At 33.9% G+C, this 24,367-nt stretch overlaps 1 long non-coding RNA gene across 1 annotated transcript in view; it reads left to right on the top strand.

Moving 5' to 3' along the window:
- Nucleotides 1–607: 607 nt before the first annotated feature.
- Nucleotides 608–24,367, top strand: part of LOC137630393 (uncharacterized) — a 118,674-nt gene continuing 94,914 nt past the window's right edge. The window contains exon 1 of the long non-coding RNA XR_011041701.1: nucleotides 608–740. This is a non-coding gene — a long non-coding RNA (uncharacterized lncRNA). The remainder of the gene's footprint in view (nucleotides 741–24,367) is intronic.

Genomic DNA, 24,367 nt, shown 5'->3' with positions numbered 1-24,367 from the left:
TACATAAGTTAGCAATTCTTTTCGGGAGTAGATACAGAGACGAAATATCTCAAATTCGTCTCTTTCCGCGGCAGTGCCTTTACAACAGCTCTCGTGGGAAATTTTCCGCCCATAGCCCTTGGGTTTTCCCCCATCGATATCTCGTTTTCCATTTCTTAAAAGGTCTGGCTGCTTATCTCTCCAAATTTCAAGCTTTCTCGGATTTTGCTCTTCTATATGTTTTTCTTTGGACTTAGTGATGTGACTGGCTCCTTTTTTTTCACCTAAGAGATGTTTTGTCTCGTATCGAATCATCTTTTTTCAGTGTTTCCTTTATCTTATTGCAAACAGCTTCAGATTGAGAGAGAGAGAGAGAGAGGAGAGAGAGAGAGAGAGAGAGAGAGAGAGAGAGAGAGAGAGAGAGAGAGAGAGAGAGAGAGAGAGATGGTTTAGGTTTGAAATGATCATAGGGACGTTTTCTGTTTAGCTTTCATTATTATTCAAATTTTCCTTTATGTAGAAATATATCTGCTTTTGCTTATATCATCACTTATTATTTTTCGAATCAAACTCAATTAATAATATATACACCATTCTCATTTCACAGGAAAACCCCACTTCGCAGTTCCATCGGCTTCGTTCACACCTTCAAGGAATACAGTTGATTTCATTCACATCTCCAGAGACTGACATTTGTGACAAATTGTTCAAAGTGGTCCTCAATATTTTGTCAATCACACGTCCTGACCGACATTTGTATGGTAAGAAAAGTATCTGTTGCATTTTTAGAGCATAGACATTATTCATTATTTTGCAAATTGCTCCGCGATGTCTTACTATTTTTTTTTTTTTTTTGGTGATTTTGTTGGTTCTCTTCTGAATTTCTTCGCTTGCGTCGTTTGCAATGTTTTAGTATGTAGTCATGTGATTGGGTCGATTGATTAATGCATATAGATCTGATATATCAACTGTTGTAATATTCAATACAGGTTATGTATTTTGGAAATGATTCATTATATTTAATTACGGTGCTTGAATACCATGCGTTTATGATTAAGATTCGACTTTGGTGGCTACGAAATTGTAAAGGGATATGCCAATGTTATACCTATTGTTGATGGGAGTTGAGGAGGCATTAGTACCAGGATAGCTCCCGAACAACTAACTTTATCTAGAGATAACACTGGTTTTTATAGGTCCCCTGGGAGTCATATAAGGGTGATAATTACATGTTTACATTCACCGACTTTTTAACGTGGAGTCCGATGGCGGTTGTAATGTAGAAAAACTTCTTTATTTTTATGTGCGTTTCTTGCTGCACGTGCAGTACTTGGTTCACTCCTTGAAGCAGACATACGTGGGAAAGAGGGCGACCTTTCCTAGGGAGCAGTACTCTCTTGCAGGGAACAAGCAGGTTTTGGGCTGTCAATGGTGATCCAATCCTCCTTACCTTGAGAAAAGCTTTCTTAGTACAACGGAAGACAATGACTGGACCGTATAAGGGGTTAGGGGTGTTTGCAACTGGTGGCTTGCAACTGTCGGTGGGCATAAAACCGTGTGCTGCAGTTTGTAAGTCTTTTGGTATTTGCTGCTTTGCTAGGGGTTTGTAAATCTGACGACAACTGGTAGATATCCCCATGTGCAGGATGTCATGCAGGTTTGGTACTCTGGGTTTTTTCGTTAGGTTTCTGTCAGGGCCTTGTAAGCAATTCTCAGGTGGACGATGGCCAACATATTTATGGAAAGGGAGTCAGTGACTGGATTCAGTTTACCAGGGATGTGTTGAATGGTACAGCTGTACTCATAAATAGCAGAGAGATGTCGCCATTGATGGGCAGACTGTTGAGTGAAGGAGTATACATATGGTCCATGCAAATGATGAAGGACATGTCCTCTAAGAAGTTGTGGAGGTGAGGGACAGCCAAATACACCCCTAGTAGTTTGCAGTCGATGGTAGATTAACTAAATTCTGCTTTGAAAAATTTTCTATCGACATCACTGGCATGGCTGGAAAACAAGAGGGGTGCAATTGGCACGAGAAAGGCGAGAGCAGTAGTACTTGATGGGACTTTCTTTGCATTGGAGAAGACCGCCTCACTTTAAGTTTTTTAGCTTGCCCATGAGGGAATCGTAGAGAGAGGCAAGAGTGGTGGTAATGGCTGGTAAGTACTTGTGATAATAGTTCACTATGCCCAAGAACTCTTGCAGGGCCTTGACAGTCAAGGTATTGGGGAACTTTTGTATAGCTGTTACCTTACCAGGGAGGGGCGAATACCTTCAGGAGTGATGCTATGACCCAAGAATACCACTTTCTTGGTACCAAAGGTGCATGGATTGCAAGGCTGTTTTGTTGCATATGGTTGAAGGAGATGCGTAAGTGACATACTTAGTCCTCATTGGAAGGGGAGAAAATTAGTATGTCATCTATGAAGCATAAACAGAAGGGGAGGCCACGAAAAGGCCATCAACGAGTCATTGAAAGGTGGCCCCTGCATTATGAATGGCAAAGCAGGACTAAACGCAAGTATATGTGCTGAAGAGGGTGGTGATGGCTGATTTTGGGGATGTCTTCTGGATTTATGGGCACCTGATAATGCTCCTTCAGGAGGTTGAAAGTTGAGAATGAATACTTTATCTCTATGAAGGTAGAGGATTTTGGGGAAGGGGTAATGGTCTGGTTCTGTCTGCATGCTAAGACGCCAATAATCCCCATAAGGGCATAGGGATCCATCCTTCTTCAGGATGATGTACAAAGGTGACGACCATGTACTTGAGGTCTTTGTTAAAGGCCCATTTCTTCCTTTTCAGCAAAGTTACATCTGAATCTTGCAAATGCGGGTTGCCCCGACATCTAGCTATGGGGAAAGATACTATTCTTGCTGGGAACCATGGTCATCTGGAGTAGTTCTGGGTGGAAGGTGTTAAGATATAATGTGAGGGGATGGGTGTAGGTATCTGTAGGCACGTTGATGTTGAGAGTGAGGTTAGAGGGAGCAGTTGATAAAGGTGTGGACGAGTAGGAGCTGGTGTTGACTAAGTGTCGATGTGCAACATCAACCCGGAGGTGGAGTTGAGCAATGAAATCCACACCAATGAGAGGCAGTGTTACATCAGTAACGATGAAATCCACCGGTACTGGCGCCCCCAAATGAGTGTCAGTGTCTGGTAACCATGGATGGGGATAGCACATCAGCTAGCGGCTATCAGGCGGACACAGCAGTCTCTGAATGATGGGGTTGCGCCCTTACAAGGGAACGTGACAGAAGGGAATGATAGGCACAAGTGTCTACCTGAAAGCTCACATTAGATCCTGAATCGTGCAACAAGAAAAGACTAGTTAATGGGGCGGGACAATGGGCTTTTTACACGTGTTTTTTAACCATTAAACATTCGAAACCACATTTCTTAGCAGCAGCCATGAATTTGGAGTGATAGTAGCACAACTGAGAGAAAGGGCATAATCCAGTGTCTGTTGAGGGTATTGGTTGGGGCACGGGCATGGGCGGCATAGGTGAGGGGTTCTGGTATGTCACAAGGTGGACATCGATGTCCTATAGCAATTGCCTCGGCTTCAGTTAGTGTTGTACGGTTGTCCCCTTCGTCAGGAGTGGAGTTAATGATGACATTTTTGAGGGTGGAGAAGTGGCTGTCTATAAGGCATCGACTCTGGTCATCGAGACCTTTATTGGCTAAGTGTTGACTTAAGAATGTCGTTCACACGGGTACCAACAAGCTAAAAGTGAGCAATATTGATCGTTGCTCTAATGGCCATCAATGTTTTTTGATCTGGCGATGTCCCTTTGCTAAAAAAAACAGTCAGAGATTTCTGGGAAGGTGGAGTCAGGGCTATTAGCAAGGATGTAGTGTACTTTACTGCTTGAGTGGAACTGAACCTCAGTGTCATGAAACAAGGCAAATAAATCTTGACTTACGAAGGGTGGGACCCTGACTGTGGCGTCATAGACAGATATATCAGGGTCGCTGTGGGGCATCGTCGGAGGATACGGCAAACGATGCAGTAAGCAGGGAGGCGGGCTGAGTGTTCAAGGCACTCCGTATAGGTCACCAATGTGACAGAAGTGAAAGAGTAATTAAAAGCTCCCAAACCACTAACTTTATTCAGAGATAATATAAGTGTTTATAGGCCCCACGTAATCACATAAGGGTGACAATTGGATATTTACATGCACTGGTTTTTATGAATAAAGTTAAAATTGGATAAAAATGGCGGTTGCAGTGCTGAAGAAAACGTAGATAGGGCATAATTCTTCATGTGTATATGCTTTGCTGCACGCGTATTACATATTCTCTTATACATATTTATTACAACTCACTTTTGTCTACTTTTATACTTACTGAAATGAGGACACTCTTTACTGTATGTTTCATCTTTTTGTAATGAAAAGGGGAAAAAAATTAATAAAAGAAACTTGCGAAAGAAGATCCAGTGAAGAAAATGGAAACTATAAATGTAATCCCCCAAAAATAGAGGTCAAGTATAGAATGATAAAAGACAAAACAAAAGCTTAGGGAATCTCAAAAGAAGATTTTATGAAAAGGGGAAAAATGGAACACATAATCCCGGAATTCAGAAATATGACAGAAGAATGGAATATATATATATTGTATATATACAATGGAGAAAATACACGAAAAAGAAAGGTCATGGAACAAAAGAAAAAAAATATATATAGTTAAAGGTCTGTCTTTTTTTTTTAACTAAACGATCTTGGCTTTCGTTGGAGGTAGGCAAAAAAAAAAAAAAAAAAAAAAAGCCGTTGAATTATACAACGACGTGAATGAAAAAACAAACAAACTTACAAGATCGTAAAAAAATAGCTTTTGAAAATGAGGTGTGATCGGAAAAGAAAGGGCCGAATAATGGATGAGGATTTATGAGAAGGAAGAAAAAAGGAAAGTAAAACCGAGTTTATCAGAAATCGAAGATAAAATCGGAGACCACTTTCGTCAGTACCCAACTTCCACCCCCCCCCCCACCCCTACAGAAACGTGGGATTAAGGAGTAACCGAGAGTCTAAAGCTCCTGGGTCCCATCTTGTGGCTGAAAATCTCTTGATATGTAAATAAATGGGAAATGAAATTTTTATGAAGTGTATATGAAGGAAAGTGGTTTGTTCATCCCTTTTATAATATATCTGGCTAAAGGGGTTGTGGTAACATTATCAAAATCAACACGGGGTTTCACGTCATTGAAAGAGATAAAAGAAAATTATGAATGTGAGTTTTTATTTTTATTTTGTATTTATTAGGACTTCAGCACTTATACTATGCGTAGTTGTGCATATTGACGATTTTTGCAGGATTCCTTTTGTTGCTCTGCTGCCATAACATGAGTTTTTCTTACAATTAATATTCCGTGAAAAATGTGTTAAAAATTTTGTTATGACGCTTGTGCCATAAAAGTACAGTTTAACCTGATTTTGTTATAGTTTACACCTCTATTTTAAGAACAAAGTGTTTGGCTGCTACTTTGAGAGCTAAATAAGGAAATACACTTGTCATTTTCAGTAACCAAAACATTAGTAACAGCAATGGCAACGTAATGATTATAATAGTCTTGCAAATTACTGTAATTTTACTACAATTGCGTACGATTTTGAAGTTAAACAGTTATAATATATTTACTGATTTGATGGCCAAGAAAATCTTATAAGGGAGTTCATTGTTTCATAATAATTCATCTGTGTAATTAAAAAGAGGTATGTTTCAAGACTACTCTTAAAATGTAAATGCTCTTCAGTGATATCATATCATAATGTATGTGTCTAACAATCTTCAGTTTCCTTTCTTTCTCTACCTCTTTCCCATTTCGAATGTTTTATATTTGTCTTAGACATCCCTTTATCTAAGACATATAGCTTACTCTGTCATTCACTGTTTAAATGAAAAGGTAACCCATTGTCTGATATGATTGACAGTAGGCAGAGCAAAGACAATTGCTCAATGCCTCATTCTTGTTTTCCTGAAGTTAAATTGACTAACTTACGGTTTCGGTCCCGTGAAGTTTAAAATATCTCACTAGACCTCACCATGATGCTTATGGTGTCAAGCCAAATAGTATTTTTCCTCCGTGAAGAAGGCTGGTTACTTACGTCCCAAGTTATTTCTTACAAGTTAAAAGAGGTTCTTTTTTTTTTTTTTTTTTTTTTTTTTTTTTTTTTGAAGTTTTAGAGAGTTTGATCTAAATATCAAACTCTGGTACCGTCCTTCAATTGGCTTGAGGCTCTTTGAAGATTTTCTTAATTTTGACCCTCCTTGAAACCCTTTTTGAAATATTCCCAGTCTATACCACACACCAACTACTCCTAGGAAATTGTGGGATGATTTTCATTCCCATACATTTAATTGATTGAAAAGCTGAAGTTTAGACTCTGTTAGCCAGGTTTGCAAAAGTTGTATTCATAGTTTATATGCTATTTTCTTGTATGTTGTTCTATTGTTTATCTCAACTTGATATTGAATTTATAGGAATACTTCTTTTCCGTGCAGGGATCCTTTCCCTGTTGAGACCCTAGTTCTTGTACCATTGTAATTTTCAAACTAAAGTTGCAGATTGTCTTTCAATAGTGAATATAAAAACAATGCTAATTCATCGTAAACACAATGATAGAAGGAAGTCATACTGTATTCGGAACAATCTATATTTTTGCAAAACAATAAGAAAGTAATTGAACGTCCCGTGTATGATCATTAAGAAATAATGATGAAAATGATAATATTCATGAAATATGACATGAAAGACAATTTTAGTTCTAATTATTGCCTCTAAATTGTTTTTGTTATGAGTTGAAGAAATCATTCACTCTACTTAAATGTCAATATTAAGGACAAACACTGATTAGAATCAAATGCATTCGCATTCAACAGATGTATAATTAGTATTTTTGTATTGAGATAAATACATTTTCCGAAAATAAATATATGATTAAAATATTCAGTTCTAAACATTACTGAATTAAGTCTCTTCAATGTGATTAAGATCCACATAATTACACAGTGACATCATTCATGTAGAGACCAGCGTCTCGTGCCTGTGTTCTGACGAACCCTAATAATACAACTGTTGATAATAATATCCTCCTTAACGCTCTGCTTATCTCATGTAATTACTGCTCACGGTGATGATACACACTTCCCATTTGTCTGTGTAGAGTTTGGTTCAAGCCTCGTTAAACTCGTTGCACACCCAAACACTCACACGCACACGCACGCGCGCGTTCACACAAAATCTGGGAAATATTTTGTTATATTAAAAAGGATGATAGATAATCTATATGATTATATATGAATATACATATATATGTATATATACATACATTATATATATGTATATATATATATATATATGTGTGTGTGTGTGTAAATATATATATATATATATATATATATATATATATATATATATATACTGTATATATATATATATATATATATATATATATATACAGTATATATATATATATATATATATATATATATATACATATATACAGTATATATATATATATATATATATATATATATATATATATATATATATATATATACAGTATATATGTATATATTTGTACGCGAGCCGTTTAAATACAGCTAATTATTCAAATGAATATGCACAAACAGATACACACAGATTCAATCCTTCCCCCTTCCCTTCCCCCTTTCCTAACTACCACATGGCAGTTTGGGCAATTCGTCGGAGATTGTCGTTTTCGAATGGTTGCCACTCAGAGTGACAGGAAAGACATATATATATATATATATATATATATATATATATATATATATATATATATATATATGTATTTGTATATGTATATGTATATATATATATATATATATATATATATATATATGTATACACCAGACTCTTGCTCTTTATCATTATTATACAATAGGTAGTAGGTTTGCCAGGGCACCAGCCACCCGGCGAGATACTACCGCTAGGGAGTTGTTGGGCCCTTTGACTGGACAGACGGTGCTGCATTGGATCCCTCTCTCTGGCTTATTTTTCTTTTGCCTTCACATACACTGATTATTCTGGCCTATTCTTTTCACATTCTCCTCTGTGCTCATACACTTGACAACATTGCGATTATCAAATAACTCATCTTCGTTCAAGGGGTTAACTACTGTACTCTAGTTCTTGAGTGGCTACTTTCCTCTTGGTAAGGGTAGAAGAGAGACTTTTGCTATGGTAAGCAGCTCTTGTAGGAGGAGGACAATCCAAAATCAAACCATTGTTCTCTAGTCTTGGGTAGCGGCATAGGCTCTGTACCATGGTCTTCCATTGTGTTTGGGTAGAGTTCGTTTGCTATAGGGTACACTTAGGTACACTATTCTGTCTTAGTTCTCTTCCTCTTGTTTTTCTGAAGTTTTTATAATAGTGACTGCATGTTAATGTTGTTACTGATCTATTAATTATTCATTACTTTTCTTGTAGTTTATTCACTGGGCTATTTTTCATTGTTGGGGCCCTTAAACTTAGCCTGCTGCTTTTCCAATTAGGGTTGTAGCTTATTAATAATAATAATAATAATTATGATAATAATAATGATAATAATAATAATAATAGTAATAATAATAATAATAATAATAAGGCGTGGTAGAGGAAGGATATGAACACGCTTCCCAGGAACTGGTCCTCCAAACCTTTGGAGGATCCTAGTCTTCAGAAGCAAATTGAACGAGCTACATCTTCTCTCGGAACCTTCATGCAAATCCTGGTCTCCCCCAGGGCCAATATACCAAGTGTATGGTGCATTTTACGTATTAATAAAAGGTCTTCGCTGTGGCCCATCATTGGCCCTAAACCCTTAGCTCATCCACATTTTGTCCTGCCAAAGTATTTCGTTTCTTCCATTTGCTGGTTAAAATCTTTTTAACTAGAACTTCATAGTAGAGTTGCACCTCGGCATTGAACATCCTTCTCGACCCCTTACGCTGGGTCCAATTGCCTAAATATTATAAATTATCATTACAAAAACAAGGACCAGGTGAAGTTTAGTACTCTTCTTTTTTATTCTTAATTCAGGGATCATCATTGACTTTCTTCAAAGCATATCCTCTATAACATCGCTCTTTTGAATTCACATACTATATATCTCTTACATTAAATCACCTTAAGATTCATATTTACTGAATTCCATATCGTAGGAATACCTTTGAATTTAAATATACCATATTATATACAGCGGATACTTGAAAGTCAATGTATAATTTTGTTCATATGCTGCAACTTCGACAAATACATGATGACACATCAGCACACTATTCATATGTTGGATAGCGACGGGTCCTGGTTACTGACCAGATGTTTACGCTAAGTCTCTAGGACATTGTGCAGCAGTGTCAAGACCTGTCCCTTGTTTCCTCCCTGCATAATCAAGCATAACTTTTAAAACTAATTTTGTGTTTCCACGGGTGCATGCTTAATGTTACACAGGAAGTAACTTCCATTGTACAGATTGCATAAATTTTACTTCTCTGTACTTACAAATGCTTCCTTTTCTGTTCATCTTTTCGTGCTTTCTATTCTATTCTATTCTATAGATAGGAAGTTGGCGTGGGCGATTGAAGTAGTTCGTATTGATAGAGCTCGAAGCGGGATCCTTTGGCTGTGGAATATTTGATCCGCTTTGCAAGAGACACCTGGGCTTTGTCATACAGATCCTTAGGTTTGAACGCACATGCATTTAGCACTATAATATATGTTTGTTTTCCATGTGCCAGCGTATATAACAATTATACATGCTACTGTTATGCAGTTTTTTTTTTCTTTTTATTTAACATTCTACTTTACTCTTTTTTTTTATGTGCTATTGGTTCTTACACTGCTGTAAAATCCAGTTTCACATTTCCTATCATATTTATTACTTCTATGTTCGTTTTTTTCACATTACACTGTATTTAATACTTATGTGAGTCTTTCACATATGAAAGTACAATTATTATTAGTATACGTCACTGGCATGTGCCCCTGTAAGACTAATATGCGTAGTTTGGCACATGGTAGTGTATTTAACACTGACAATACACCCAAATTTGCATACACCAGTGTATTTATGATTCTGATATACACTAGCTTAGGGAATACAAGTATTGAACACTGATATTTAGGTGTTTTAGTGTCATTGTATTTAACTCTGGAATACACTTGCTTCACAATTCCACTGATAGTTTAGCGCATGTCAGGACTCAGGGTGCATTTGACACTGAACATGGCCCCATCATATATCGCTCGCTTGCGACAACAACGTCATAACTCAAATCAAATGTATTTTTGAGTTATCCATATAGACATATTCATCTTCAAATGCTGATTTTTTTGGCAAAAGTTTCATAATTGTATCTAAAAAAATTGATCGCTAGAGGCGCTAAATGTCCTGACGACATAACATAATATGAGTGTTTTAATTGATTAAAATGGCTCTCCTGAAAAATAGCTATTTTTAAGTTATGACGACGTTGTCGCAAACGAGGGATATGTCATTTTATCTAACACTATAATATGCGCCAGTTTCATACGTTGCAATGTGTTTTAAATTCTAATGGACGTTAAATTTTTGTATGCTAGCGTATTTAACAATAATATACTCCTATTTCACTTACACCAGTGTTTTTACCATTCTAATATACTCTGGTTTCGCAATAGCAGTGTATTTAACATTTAAATATACTCCGGTTTCGCTCATGCAGTGTATTTAACACTTAAATCGCCAGTTTCACATATATCAATATATTAAATTTTAACAATAATTTATGCCAGTTTATTTATTATTCTGATGTTCTTACTTCATATATAATAAGCTAATTTAATTAACACTAGTCTAATCTACCTGTTTCACATATGCCAGAGTACTTATATTTGCAATATAAGCCAGTTTCCCATATGCCAACGATGATGTGCGCATATTTTTCATTTTTGCCAAATGATGAATTCTTCTATTACACCCTTTCGTCACCTCGGTAAATTATATTCCATTTGATTTTGATTTTACCAAAATTTCTTCATTGAATATGTTCATCTAATAAAAAATGTTGATTATCCCCTTATATTTCATCTAATGAGATTCCATGATTCTTTAATTTTTGCGAAATTTTATTCCTTTTTCATAGAGCGCTGAAGAAAGTTTCATCTTTTCAATTATGATATTCTAAAATTAGGATGACTAATTAGATACGACGAAAAGATATTAAGGAGCTTCTGAATATGAGGACGTATGGTAAAATCAAATTTTGAATGACGTCTGGTTAGTTGGTTGGTCATTAACTTAATTCCTTATTAGATTTAATTTAATTGGAACGATACTTTCGACCAATGTCTGTTTCCTCGTAATTTCAGAAGAGTTTGGAAACACCACATTCTTGTTTACTTGCTGTAATTAGTTACTTGTTATACTCTTCAGTTAGTATCGTCCGAATAAAATCGATTGTATGTTTTGCTATGATTAGAATTAGCAAAAGGAACCGGGCAGGACAGTGATAATAATTGCATAAAATCAGTAGCTTAAAAGTTGCAATGGAGTATAAGAATGATTTTTTTTTTGTGGCTCAATAAAGAAATTTAAAAATATATCAGAACATCTCGCACGTGCAAAGTTCAACTCAAGTCCCTCGAGGGATAGCCGGGGAAAATCTAAGGATGGTAAGGGAAACGTTCAACAAATTCTTATTAACTGGTTGTGGGGATGTAAACGAAAAGACTGCTAAACTTTTTACATATTTTACTGAAATTGTTATGGAAGCTTGTGATGTCACAAATCATGGTCTTTTGTCTCCCTGGGGAAGAAAATAATGTTTTTAAAGACTAAATCTGCGAACTGAACCAAGCCAAATGACGAGGAGAAAAACTTTAATTTAGTTGACCGACCTTTGACATTTGACCGCTTTTGATAAAAGATTGGTTCAGTGCACTGGTTTGGCACTGGCTGGATGTGGTAATAAGGATGCCTGTTGAATTTTATTTTAAAGGACGCAACCTGTTTGAAGGTTAAAATGTCGATCCTGAATGACTGCCGCAAGGGACAGTAGCAATGCCCTAGAGACTGACCATATATACATACGATCAGTGCCCAATGCCCATCTCCGCCCAAGCTAGGACCAAGGAGGGCGAGGCAATGACTCCTGATGACTCAGCAGGTAGATCTATAGGCTCCCCCAGACCCCCTATCCTTAGCTCACAAGGATGGTACGGTTGCAGACAAGAAACTATTGAGCCTGAGCCGGTCTCGAACCCCAGTCCAGCAGATCTTGGGGCAGGGACGGTTTCAAAAGTAACAGGAAAAGATAATAGTTGACAGTAATAGATCTTTCATTTCCTTTTTGGCTGAAAAGTCATATTATTTCCCTTTGTTCGTTTATTGGTCCTCTACTAAGGAAGTTTCGAAGGTTGGCTAAGACAGTAGTTTTTTTCCCTTCCGAGTATCTGTCTATCCGCCTGTCAATCATTCTATTGGCCAGTCTGTCCGTTAGTGACTGTCACACTTCCCTCGTCATTGTATCTTCTTTAATAGGGCTGCAGGAAATTCAGTCATAATTGGTTTTATTGTTTTTCTTCAAAATGGGCAAGATAAGGCCTTTGGCATATCCATTCCTTTGGCGTCTGAATAAAGAGAGAGAAAAAAGGCATTTCAAGGAAGTTGTCACCTAGATATTGATAGATATGGATTGCATGTCTTATATCTATTAATAATTCATTTTATCATGAAAAATAGCAAAACAGTAACAACGAAATAAAATAATTGTCAGCAAACAAAACAATAACTATATTTTAGATTAAAGATGATATTTACTATGTTTTACGATTCATAAAATACTCTTCGTTCACCCATTAATAGTGATTCAGAGATTCGTCGTATTTTAATACAGGCCCGTGTTTTTATACGTCTCTGTGATTAAAATATTGAGATGAAGACAGGATGGGAGACTTCCGAAGGTCGAATAAGGTAATCTGGCACACAGCCTCTGATAATAAGCTATTCGATCCTCCTAGAATTCCTTATCTTTTCAGAAGCTCGTAGCGCTGTAAGAAATTAGTGTTCGTCACCGGTGTCAAGATTTATGTCTTCACAAAAACATCCTTAACCTAACGATGGCTGAAAAGAGTGTCTCCTCCAATGCAGTAACACGTTCTTTTAAATTTCAGGGACCCATACACTAGAAAGTATACAGAATAGGTACTCCCAGTACATGATGAAAGGGAAGCAAGTAATGAAGAAATGAACAGTAATTTAACAATATTTTTATTGTAATCGGCACAAGAGATAGGTGGAATAGTTCCTAAACAAAATCGAGATTATTATTATCATTATTATTATTATTATCATTATTATTACTACTACTGCTACTACTACTACTACTACTACTATTATTATTATTATTATTATTATTATTATTAATATTATTTCTCCCGACTGAATAGGCCGGACTATTTAAATGTTTAAAGGCCGCTCATGAATGGCGGAGACAAGGGACAGTGACATTGCCTTATCAAGAAGGACAACGCCATACAAACTGACCATATATACATATGATCAGTGCCCAATCCCCCTCCCCACCCAAGCTAGGACCAAGGAGGGCGAGGCAATGACTCCTGCTGACTCAGCAGATAGATCTATAGACTCCCCCAAACCCCCCATCCTTAGCTCACAAGGATGGGGAGGTTGAAACGACCAAAGAAACTAACGAGTTTAAGTGGGACTTGAACCCAAGTCTGGCGATCGCCAGTCAGGGACGTTACCACATCGGCCACCGCAACCCTAACGCAATAACCTATTGTGTGATACGTAAAGCTGGCTTTCTTTCTACAAATATAGAGAATTAACCAGTAACTCTTGCTCTAGAATACAACGATATCTTTTCATTTGCAATTAATTGCACTGTTTTGATCTTAATATTAACATTTAATCTATAAGAATAAACCTTTCTCACAGGCCCTATAACATGAAATACATAATATTTTTATTGGAAGGGGATGATTTCCATAAAGATAAATGGTAGGAATATAGACCCGTTTGAGTGGGTTGGGGATGTTGCTGAAATTGGCCTTGAGCCATTATGGGGCCCTTATTCCAAAAGTGGACCATAAATATAGCGAGGCGTTAAAAGCAATTATGGGATTGGTGTGGACTTTCGAACTCTGTCCTTTGAAGTTAGATGGACAGAGAGTTAAAATTTCTTCTGGCGCTGGGATGGCTGTCTCTAATTTTTTTTTTTTGGCGCTGAAATGACCAGGCGCTGAACTGGCAGCGCTGAGCTGGCGGCGCTGAATAGTACCTAACCCACTTGGGACAATGGGAAACACGGATTGCTTTCGATGAAAAACCTTCGCCAGTTTGTATAATAACGTACAAAAGTACTGTTTAAAACGGGAGAGGCTATTCAGGTCTCTTATCGTTTCATGATATGCATTATTGAATAGCTATTAGATAAACGAAAATGTTTAGAGTGGACTTAAAACACAACGCTGTGGGGGTTTATGAGTGTATTTAGTATGATTGCGTTTCTTTTATGGCGCTGCAGTGTATTTTCATTGTTTGTTTAATATGAAAAGGTTTTGTAAGGTTAGTGGCATTGAAGTATATGTTTTCGTTGGGTGAACAATGAAAGACTAAAGAAATAAAGAAAGAAAACAGTGGTATTAGTGTCAATTTAGATACATTCATGTTTCATGGTACCCAGAAAGCGGTTTGCATCTTAGAGAGAGAGAGAGAGAGAGAGAGAGAGAGAGAGAGAGAGAGAGAGAGAGAGAGAGAGAGAGAGAGGGTGGTAGGTGGGGGTTATAGCATTACTAACAAGCAAGTTGCTTCAAAGTTCACCTGAAACGTGATGACATATTAATAATATGTTTGTTTTACCAAATAATTCTTTTATGAACAAACGAAAATGAAAACTTCAAGATGTTTTAGTGTATATTGATGTATAACATATTTTCCTAATTAATAGGATTTTTATGTTATCAGTTCATCATTTCTTTGGGACATGCTAATTGGATTACTTTATCTGTTGGCATATCTCAATTAAACATGATTGTGATAATTGCTGCAAATGCTACCTAGGACTATTAATTAAATTCTAATAGTTATATTAGAAATTTCTTATAATTTGCAATCTGAACTTAAGCGTATTTCCATAACCAGTCTTGGAAATCTCTTATATAACATATATATATATATATATATATATATATATATATATATATATATATATACATACATATATGCACACACACACACACACATATATATATATATATATATATATATATATATATATATATATATATATATATGTGTGTGTGTGTTTATGTGTGTGTGTTTATGTATATATATATATATATATATATATATATATATATATATATATATAAATATGTCTTACCGGTCACGCTCAACGGCATTGCCAGACGTATAACTACTGGGTCTCTCCCCGTTCTTCAAGTAGAGGAGAGGGAGTGGTCATACCCTGGCGGGGGGGATACCCCGAGAGGTAGCCCTACACTCTGAAACCACAATCTCCTTCATATTGCTGAAACTGCCTTGTTGTAATTATGAAAGGGGGCGGTGGGTAAGAAGGGTTGAACCTGTTTGCGTGTACCCATGTGTGCATATCTATCTAAATATTAAGCAGTAATTTTTGACGGGTCGTGCACACTAGTGTAACATTACCTGTCAAAGAATGTAATTTTATTTATGAATTACATAACAGGTTCATATGAGAGAAAAATATTTGCAAAATTACAGTTAGAATATAGTTTAAAGTAATCCTCTGTTATCATATAATTCTGTATTACTTTTGAAGAGGATTTATTGACCGGTATAGCGAATGACCTCGATTTCACCTTCACGGCTGACCTTTATATCTGCCTTTTCTCGCGTTGGTTTTATGTCATATTTTCGATACGAAATTACATTTCAAAGACGATATTATGCAATATAAATGAAAGAATTCGTCTCCTTTTTTTTTTTCTCGCGTTGGTTTTATGTCATATTTTCGATACGAAATTACATTTCAAAGACGATATTATGCAATATAAATGAAAGAATTCGTCTCCTTTTTTTTTTCTCGCGTTGGTTTTATGTCATATTTTCGATACGAAATTACATTTCAAAGACGATATTATGCAATATAAATGAAAGAATTCGTCTCCTTTTTTTTTTTTCTCGCGTTGGTTTTATGTCATATTTTCGATACGAAATTACATTTCAAAGACGATATTATGCAATATAAATGAAAGAATTCGTCTCCTTTTTTTTTTCTCGCGTTGGTTTTATGTCATATTTTCGATACGAAATTATATTTTTAAGACGATACTATAAAATATAAATGAAAGAATTCATCTTTTTTTTTTCTCGCGTTGGTTTCATTTTATATTTTCATATTTTCGATACGAAATTACACTTCAAAGATGATATTATGCAATATAGATGAAAGAATTCGTCTCCTTTTTTTGTCTTCAAGATTCTCAGAAGATTGATTGAAATAAGTTTTCTGGGACATTAAGAAACAAACTCTCCATCATAAAACTACTCTTGCTTGAGGGTACACTCGGGCACACTATTCTATCTTATTTCTCTTCCTTTTGTTACTTTGAAATTTTTATAGTTTATATAGGAAATATTTAATTAATGTAGTTAATGTTCTTAGAATGTTTTATTTTTCCTTGTTTACTTTCCTCACTGGGCTATTTTCCCTGTTGGAGTCCCTGGGCTTATAGCATCCTGCTTTTCTAACTAGGGTTGTAGCTTAGTAAGTAAGTAAGTAAGTAAGTAAGTAAGTAAGTAAGTAAGTAAGTAAGTAAGTAAGAATAATAATAATAATAATAATAATAATAATAATAATAATAATAATAATTTTAAACATAGCTTGTAGTTTATTTCCTTATTTCCTTTCCTCACTGGGCGATTTTCCCTGTTGGAGCCCTTGTGCTAATAGCACCCTTCTTTTCCAAGTAATAATAATAATAATAATAATAATAATAATAATAATAATAATAATAATAATAATAATAATAATTCATTTCTGTTCTCTTTGGAAGATCTTGATCTCAGCTGCACTTTCTGACATTTATTCTCGTCTTCTTTTCTCAAATGCATATTTCATCTCCTATAAAAGCTAATGTTAAAGTGGGTGGAAATACAAGCTTTACCTCAATTCTCATTGTTACCGCATTTTCTGTATTTGCAGAAGCTTGTATTTTCTTAATGATATTTTCAAATGTGAATATTTTTAGGTATGTTGGAATTTTTAGATTAATAAGAATTTCAGATTACCGCAATCAAGTTGACGTGAATAAATTATTTCTGACTTTTTCCTATACATCTTTTAAAGAGGATTTCTAATGCCGTGACTTTTCTCTTGTTTACTTTCCTATTCCCTTAGATATCCTATGATATCTCTCATTATTTAAAGTAAATTTTATTAAATGATTTTTCTTATCCATAAATTCAATCTTTATGAATTAGAGAGGGCAAATAGTTTTTCGAATTTATGAATAAATTGTTATTCCCAAAATGCTGATGACAAATCAAGAAGTATATCATTATAGACGTATTATCGACCTTAAGGAATATAGAATAACACCAACTTAAAGGAATAGAATATAATTCACAATCAATTTGAAACTACATTATTTTCACTGTGGATGATAAAGAATTGATCACATTGAAGAGGAAACTAAATGTTCCGAAATTATTAATGAATTCTATTCTGTTATTCAACGATCATATTGTTTTTGGAACTCTTGAACGCCACCGTTCTCAGAATTCAGTGTTTAAATAATCGTAATCTATTTATAGTTCATGTCTCTATATTTTACATTTCCATGTTCGTTATTAAATTCAAAATTAATATTCTGTGCTCCTTTACAAAAATGATTGAAAGCTAAGCCCTTGCTACTGAAATTCAAATATCGAAATGTCAATTCAGTATCGTTTATTTTCTGAAGTGGATTAAGGTTTAGATTGCTGTTCTAGAATAGAAAGATGGTAATTCAATTTCAAACGTGCGTGAGTTATCTTCAAAATAGAATGTATATATCTATGTGTATATATATATATATATATACATATATATATATATATATATATATATATATATATATATATATACTGTATATATATATGCATATATAACACATATACTGTAAATATATTTCTATATAAATATATATATATATATATATATATATATACATATATATATACATATATATATATATATATATATATATATATATATATATACTATATATATGTATATATAACACATATATACTGTATATATATATATATATATATATATATATATATATATATATATATATATACTGTATATATGTATATATATACATATATATATATATATATATAAGTATATATATGTATATATATATATATATATATATATATATATATATATGTATACTTCAAAATATACTGTAAATAGTTTTGAGGTTTAAATGTTTATAGGCCTCTCATAAATGGCAGAGGCAAGGGACAGTGGCATTGCCCTAGCTAGCAGGACAATACCTTAGAGATTGACCATATATACAATCCCCCTCTCCCCCCAATCTTAGGACCAAAGAGGGCCAGGCAATGGCTTCTGATGATTTAACAGGTGGACCTATAGGCTTCTCCAAAACCCCCATCCTTATCTCAAACGGATGGTGAGATTGCAGACACTACAAGAAACTATCGAGCTTGAGCGAAACTTGAACCCCAGCCTAGTGATCACCAGGCAGGGACGTTTCCAATAGGCCACCATAATAAAAATAATATCCAATATAATTGAAGATTTGTGACCACTTAATTTCAGTTGAACAAATATTTATTATGTTAGGAAATCACTAATACTCATATTTTCAGTATTTCAGTTATGGTGATCCATATTCTTTTTTTTTTTTTCATTTATAATGAAAGTGTTTTTACTAATCTCATGTCTAAAATTATATGCGCACACACTTAAACTGTCATAGATGAGATTCTATAGATTTCTCTTGCCATTTTGACAGTAGGATCAGGCTGTCATTTTTTAAACCAACATATAATTTTGATAGTAGTCTTGAGAACCAAATTTTGTACTCTTTAAATTGAGGTAGGAAATTATCCTTTTATGTTTTACATTTAAATTTGCGACCTCTCTCTCTCTCTCTCTCTCTCTCTCTCTCTCTCTCTCTCTCTCTCTCTCTCTCTCTCTCTCTCTCTCTATCTCTCCGGTCAAGGATAATGTGAGCGGGATCCTTAAAATGCATTACGTACCTGTTTACCTTAAGAATGAATAGGTGCTAAGAGTCTATCTCGGTTGGAATGAGAGAGAGAGAGAGAGAGAGAGAGAGAGAGAGAGAGAGAGAGAGAGAGAGAGACGTGTAATCTTTACTTCCATCAGAACAGAAGAACAGAAGGGCTGGAGCTAGATAATCCTGAATACTTTTAGGGATAAAATCATTCAATCAATCTCTCTCTCTCTCTCTCTCTCTCTCTCTCTCTCTCTCTCTCTCTCTCTCTCTCTCTCTCTCTCTCTCTCAGCAATAAATTGTTTTCATCTCATATCACAAGGCACAATGGAATAAAACGCATGAATTATTAAGGAATGTCGTTTGTTGTATATATTTTCCGTTCCAGTTGATATATATTGCTTTCTTTCGGATATATTTTAGTTTTGAACATTTCAGGAAAATATCAACAAGAATAATCGTAAAATTTTAGAGTTTCTGTAAAATTATCACCATGTAAAGATTATCTATTTTAGGAATTTCTTTCAACCTTTTCTTTGGTTACTGTTTTTAGAATGATATATTGTTAATTTATTCTCATCATTTATTTATTTCCTTATTTCCTTTCCTCACTGGGTTATTTTTCCTTGTTGGAGCCCTTGGGCTTATAGCATCTTGCTTTTCCAACTAGGGTTGTAGCTTGGCTAGTAATAATAATAATAATAATAATAATAATAATAATAATAATAATAATAATGATAATAATAGTTTCTTTATTCATTGACTTTTCGTTACCCTTCGACACACAAGCCTCTTCAATTTCAGTGTTTTTTATACTCTTTTTTTTTTTTTTTTCTTTTACTATTTTTGATAATAGAATAAAAGTATTTTTGCTTTTCCCTGATGGCTTTTTGACTTGAATGTTTGGCCTACTATTCACCTCTATTTAGGATAATATTATTAGAATTTTTAGATTTTTTCTTACATTTTTATTAGATTAAGGAACAAGAAATTTTAGGAATATGACTAATTGGTTATTAAAATATAGTGTCACAACTTCCATTGTCACGTAATCTGATTCTATTTCATTTTTTATCAAAAGATCCAGTCTTTATGAAGTGAAAAAAAAAATTATTACTTTTTTAAATTATACCAGTTAAGACGCAGAAATTGACGCAAAGAAATAATGCCGTACATAATTAAAACCATCAAACCCTGATACACATTATCACACATATGTACGATTAGTTAAAATCTTCATTAATTTTCTTTACGGATGTCGTGTCCATCAACTAACGGATCACTCCAAAATCAAACCATTGTTCTCTAGTCTTGGGTAGTGCCATAGCCTCTGTACCATGGTCTTCCACTATCTTGGGTTAGAGTTCTCTTGCTTGAGGGTACACTTGGGCACACTATTCTATCTAATTTCTCTTCCTTATGTTTTGTTAAAGTTTTTATAGTTTATATAGGAGATATTTATTTTAATATTCTTAGAATATTTATTTTATCCTTGTTTCCTTTCCTCACTGGGCTATTTTCTCTGTTGGAGCCCCTGGGCTTATAGCATTCTGCTTTTCCAACTAGGGTTGTAGCTTAGCAATTAATAATAATAATAATAATAATAATAATAATAATAATAATAATAATAATAATAAAAACATTCGCGGTTCTTCAAATAACAGATCAGAAAAGGCGTATCGAAACACGGAATAGTATTTACATTCACAGACAATACTAGAAGTCTTCATTCAAGCTTTATATGGAGTGATGGAACACATTTAGCATTTCGGATTTGTAATATTTTCAACGGTTGTCTTACCAAAGTGTTATACCGTATCAATAATGTTGATAGATAGTAAGTTTTTGTTGGACAAGAGCTTGCTGTCTGTTATGTAAAGTTTTATAGATTATGCTATACCCATCATTTATAGTTAGAGCGATATTATATTCCCGTGCATTTTAAAAACAAACATTTGCTTATAAATAAAGAAAATATAATTTTTAAAAAATACAAAGTCACTAATTCAAGTTCCCCGTAAAATCCCCCAACCTATGAAAGAAATTGGAAATGGAAATAGAAATTAAATTTATATGACTAAAAATATAGATAAATCCTCTTCTATGAAAAAATACAATGAATAAAATTTGGGAACATACTTGAGCATTTTATAAGGATGAATAACTTCTGGAACATTCATCCATACTCATTGAAGAGAGAAAAAAAAACCTTTCGACGCATCTAAGGTCATAAATTGCCGATGTATTTGCAAGAAGGACAGACACCCAGGAGAGAGTCAGACCGTTGCCAATCTGGTTTATTGGTCTCTTCTCACCAACTGAGACAGAAAGGAGAGAATTCATCAAGTTTGGGAGTGTTCTGGGAGCGTTTATTGCGTCATTTTTCTCTTTGCTTTATTTAGGTCATTGTTATTAAGATACGGTTACATTTACACACACACACACGTGTAAATACATATGTATATATATATATATATATATATATATATATATTATAATGTATATATATGTATATATATACATATATATATACACATACATACATATATATATATATATATATATATATTATAATGTATATATATGTATATATACATATATATATACACATACCTTCATACATATATATATATATATATATATATATATATATATATATATATTATAAATATATATACATACATACATAAATACATACTTATATGCATATATATATATATATATATATATATATATATATATATATATATATATATATATATATATATGCATAGATGTGAATATACAGTATACAATATGAGCGTATTATAGTTTTGTTATGTACACATGTGACTCTTAAATTCACATATTGAGGCACAAACAGTTTATGGTAACGAATTCACCCTACTTTGGGAATAAATAACAAAATAGAAGTACTTTTTTTATAATCGGGATCAGGTGGTGAACCCACTGTTCCATATTTGATTAGATTTGGAGGCATACTGTATGCTCGAATCCAGGCCTAGTTTGATGCGTTTGGTGTAAGATGAATTTCCCTTTGTGTATATATTTCCGAGGTCAAGTTAATTTAGTATTGAAAACACTTTATATTCATATTTCGATTTACTGTCCATATATATATATATATATATATATATATATATATATATATATATATATATATATATATATATATATATATACATATATATATGTATATATATATACATATATATATATATGTATATATATATATATATATATATATATATATATATACTGTATATGTAAACATATATATGTACACAGGTAGAACCTTAAAACGGAATATTTTTAAAACTTATGTAGTATATAATTAAGAGGAATATACTATGCCAGCCTACCTTAACATATATATATATATATATATATATATATATATATATATATATATATATATATATATATATATATATATATAATATATGTTTATATATATGTATGTATATATATGTGTGTGTTAGGGTAGGCTGGCATAGTATATTCATTACTCTTACCTATATACAAATAAAGTTATAAAAATATCCTGTTTTAAGATTCTATGGAAATGTACTCATATTATCTATGCAGTTTGTGAGTGGACCATTGATATTGACCATCTCCCCAATCCAAAATATCTTCGAACTGCTGGTAGTATTTGAGGCTTTTAAAAGTTGGAAGTATTTTTAGGTTTAGGGTTTAAAGGTCAGTCATGAATGGCAGAGGCAAGGGACAGTGACAATGCTGTAAACTCGTAAAGGCTATGTTTATTGTCTATGTCTGACGGTTTATCAAGTATCCCTGCTTTCGCTATCAAGCGTTCAGACGGGATTTCCAAATCACTTTTATTATAGTTAAAAATTTAAAAGTCTATGTAATATAAAGAGGGTTAATTGCATTCGTCTCAGTGTTATAGCTGAGTGAGAATAAATGGGTTTTCATTAGCTTTTTGAACTGGAAGATATTTTTAGCACACTAAACTGATGCCGGAAGTTGATTATATAATCTAGGAGCGCAGTGCTTAAAAGTTCTCGTACCAAGAATGGTCGCTGCACGTGGCTCATCAAGTCTGAAATCATCACGGGAAAGGCGTGTATGAACACCAGGCCCTATATTCATACGATAAGCACCCAAGACCCCTCTTCACCCAAGCTAGGACCAGGGAGGGCTAGGTAATGGTTACTGATGACTCAGCAGGTAAACCTATAGGCTCCCCCAAACAACCCATCCTTAGCTCATAAGGATAGCAAGGTTGCAGATACTACAAGAAACTATCGAGCTTGAGCAGGTCTCGAACACCATTCCATCAGATCATCATGCGGGGACATGATGGTAGTATCATTTACCTATTAACACTGTTACTATTTCATTAACAAGAAAATTTAGAGGTACAAATTTTTAAGATGTTTTTTCTTTAGTCTATTCTTTTTTTTTCTTTTGTCCAGATATCAATACATCAGAGGAATTCAGCTGATTGTAATTCAGTAATTAATAAAGGATTAGGGTCTGGCCTTACGCTATTTATCTACCCAAATAAATAGTATATGTTTAGTTTGGGAACGAACCGTGTTCCATAAAGCTAACTACCTTCATTCTTCTTTCACTCATCTTCCCTATCACCTTCAGAAGAAAAATAAGCTGTTCCTATAGCATTGAACCCATTAGTAACTGCACTTGCCTGGTGGAAGTAATATGCTTCAGTGAACTCTATCAAACCTAAGCAGGATTTGATAGTTATGTGACGTATCCTAATAAACTATATACACTACACTGTTTAAAAAAATATTTAATTTTAATCGGAAATTTCCTGTAAAAATATACTGTTCTCAACTGCATTTCAGCAAAATACAGGTGACCGTCGTAATTTTACCATACTTTGTTATTCTCTTTTACGGGTTGGTGACCATAATATTACTTCTTTACGTCAATATATCCGTTTTGAAAACGGCAAACGCCTGGCAACATTTATTTTAGAATTTTTTAGTTTTTCATGGCAAATTTTTTTAACAGTGTAGCATACATTAACCGATACGACTTTTTCCTTTATGTGGTTGTGAATCTCATCTCAAATAAAGAAGAAGAAAAAAGTACGATTTAATTACAAATATGTATTGGGTCTTTATCTTACATTATCAGCGT

This window comes from Palaemon carinicauda, chromosome 38 (assembly GCF_036898095.1).
Source record: "Palaemon carinicauda isolate YSFRI2023 chromosome 38, ASM3689809v2, whole genome shotgun sequence".
NCBI classification, from domain to species: domain Eukaryota; kingdom Metazoa; phylum Arthropoda; class Malacostraca; order Decapoda; family Palaemonidae; genus Palaemon; species Palaemon carinicauda.
Note: the sequence above shows the minus strand (reverse complement) of the source record. Positions and strands in the feature narration are given on the sequence as shown.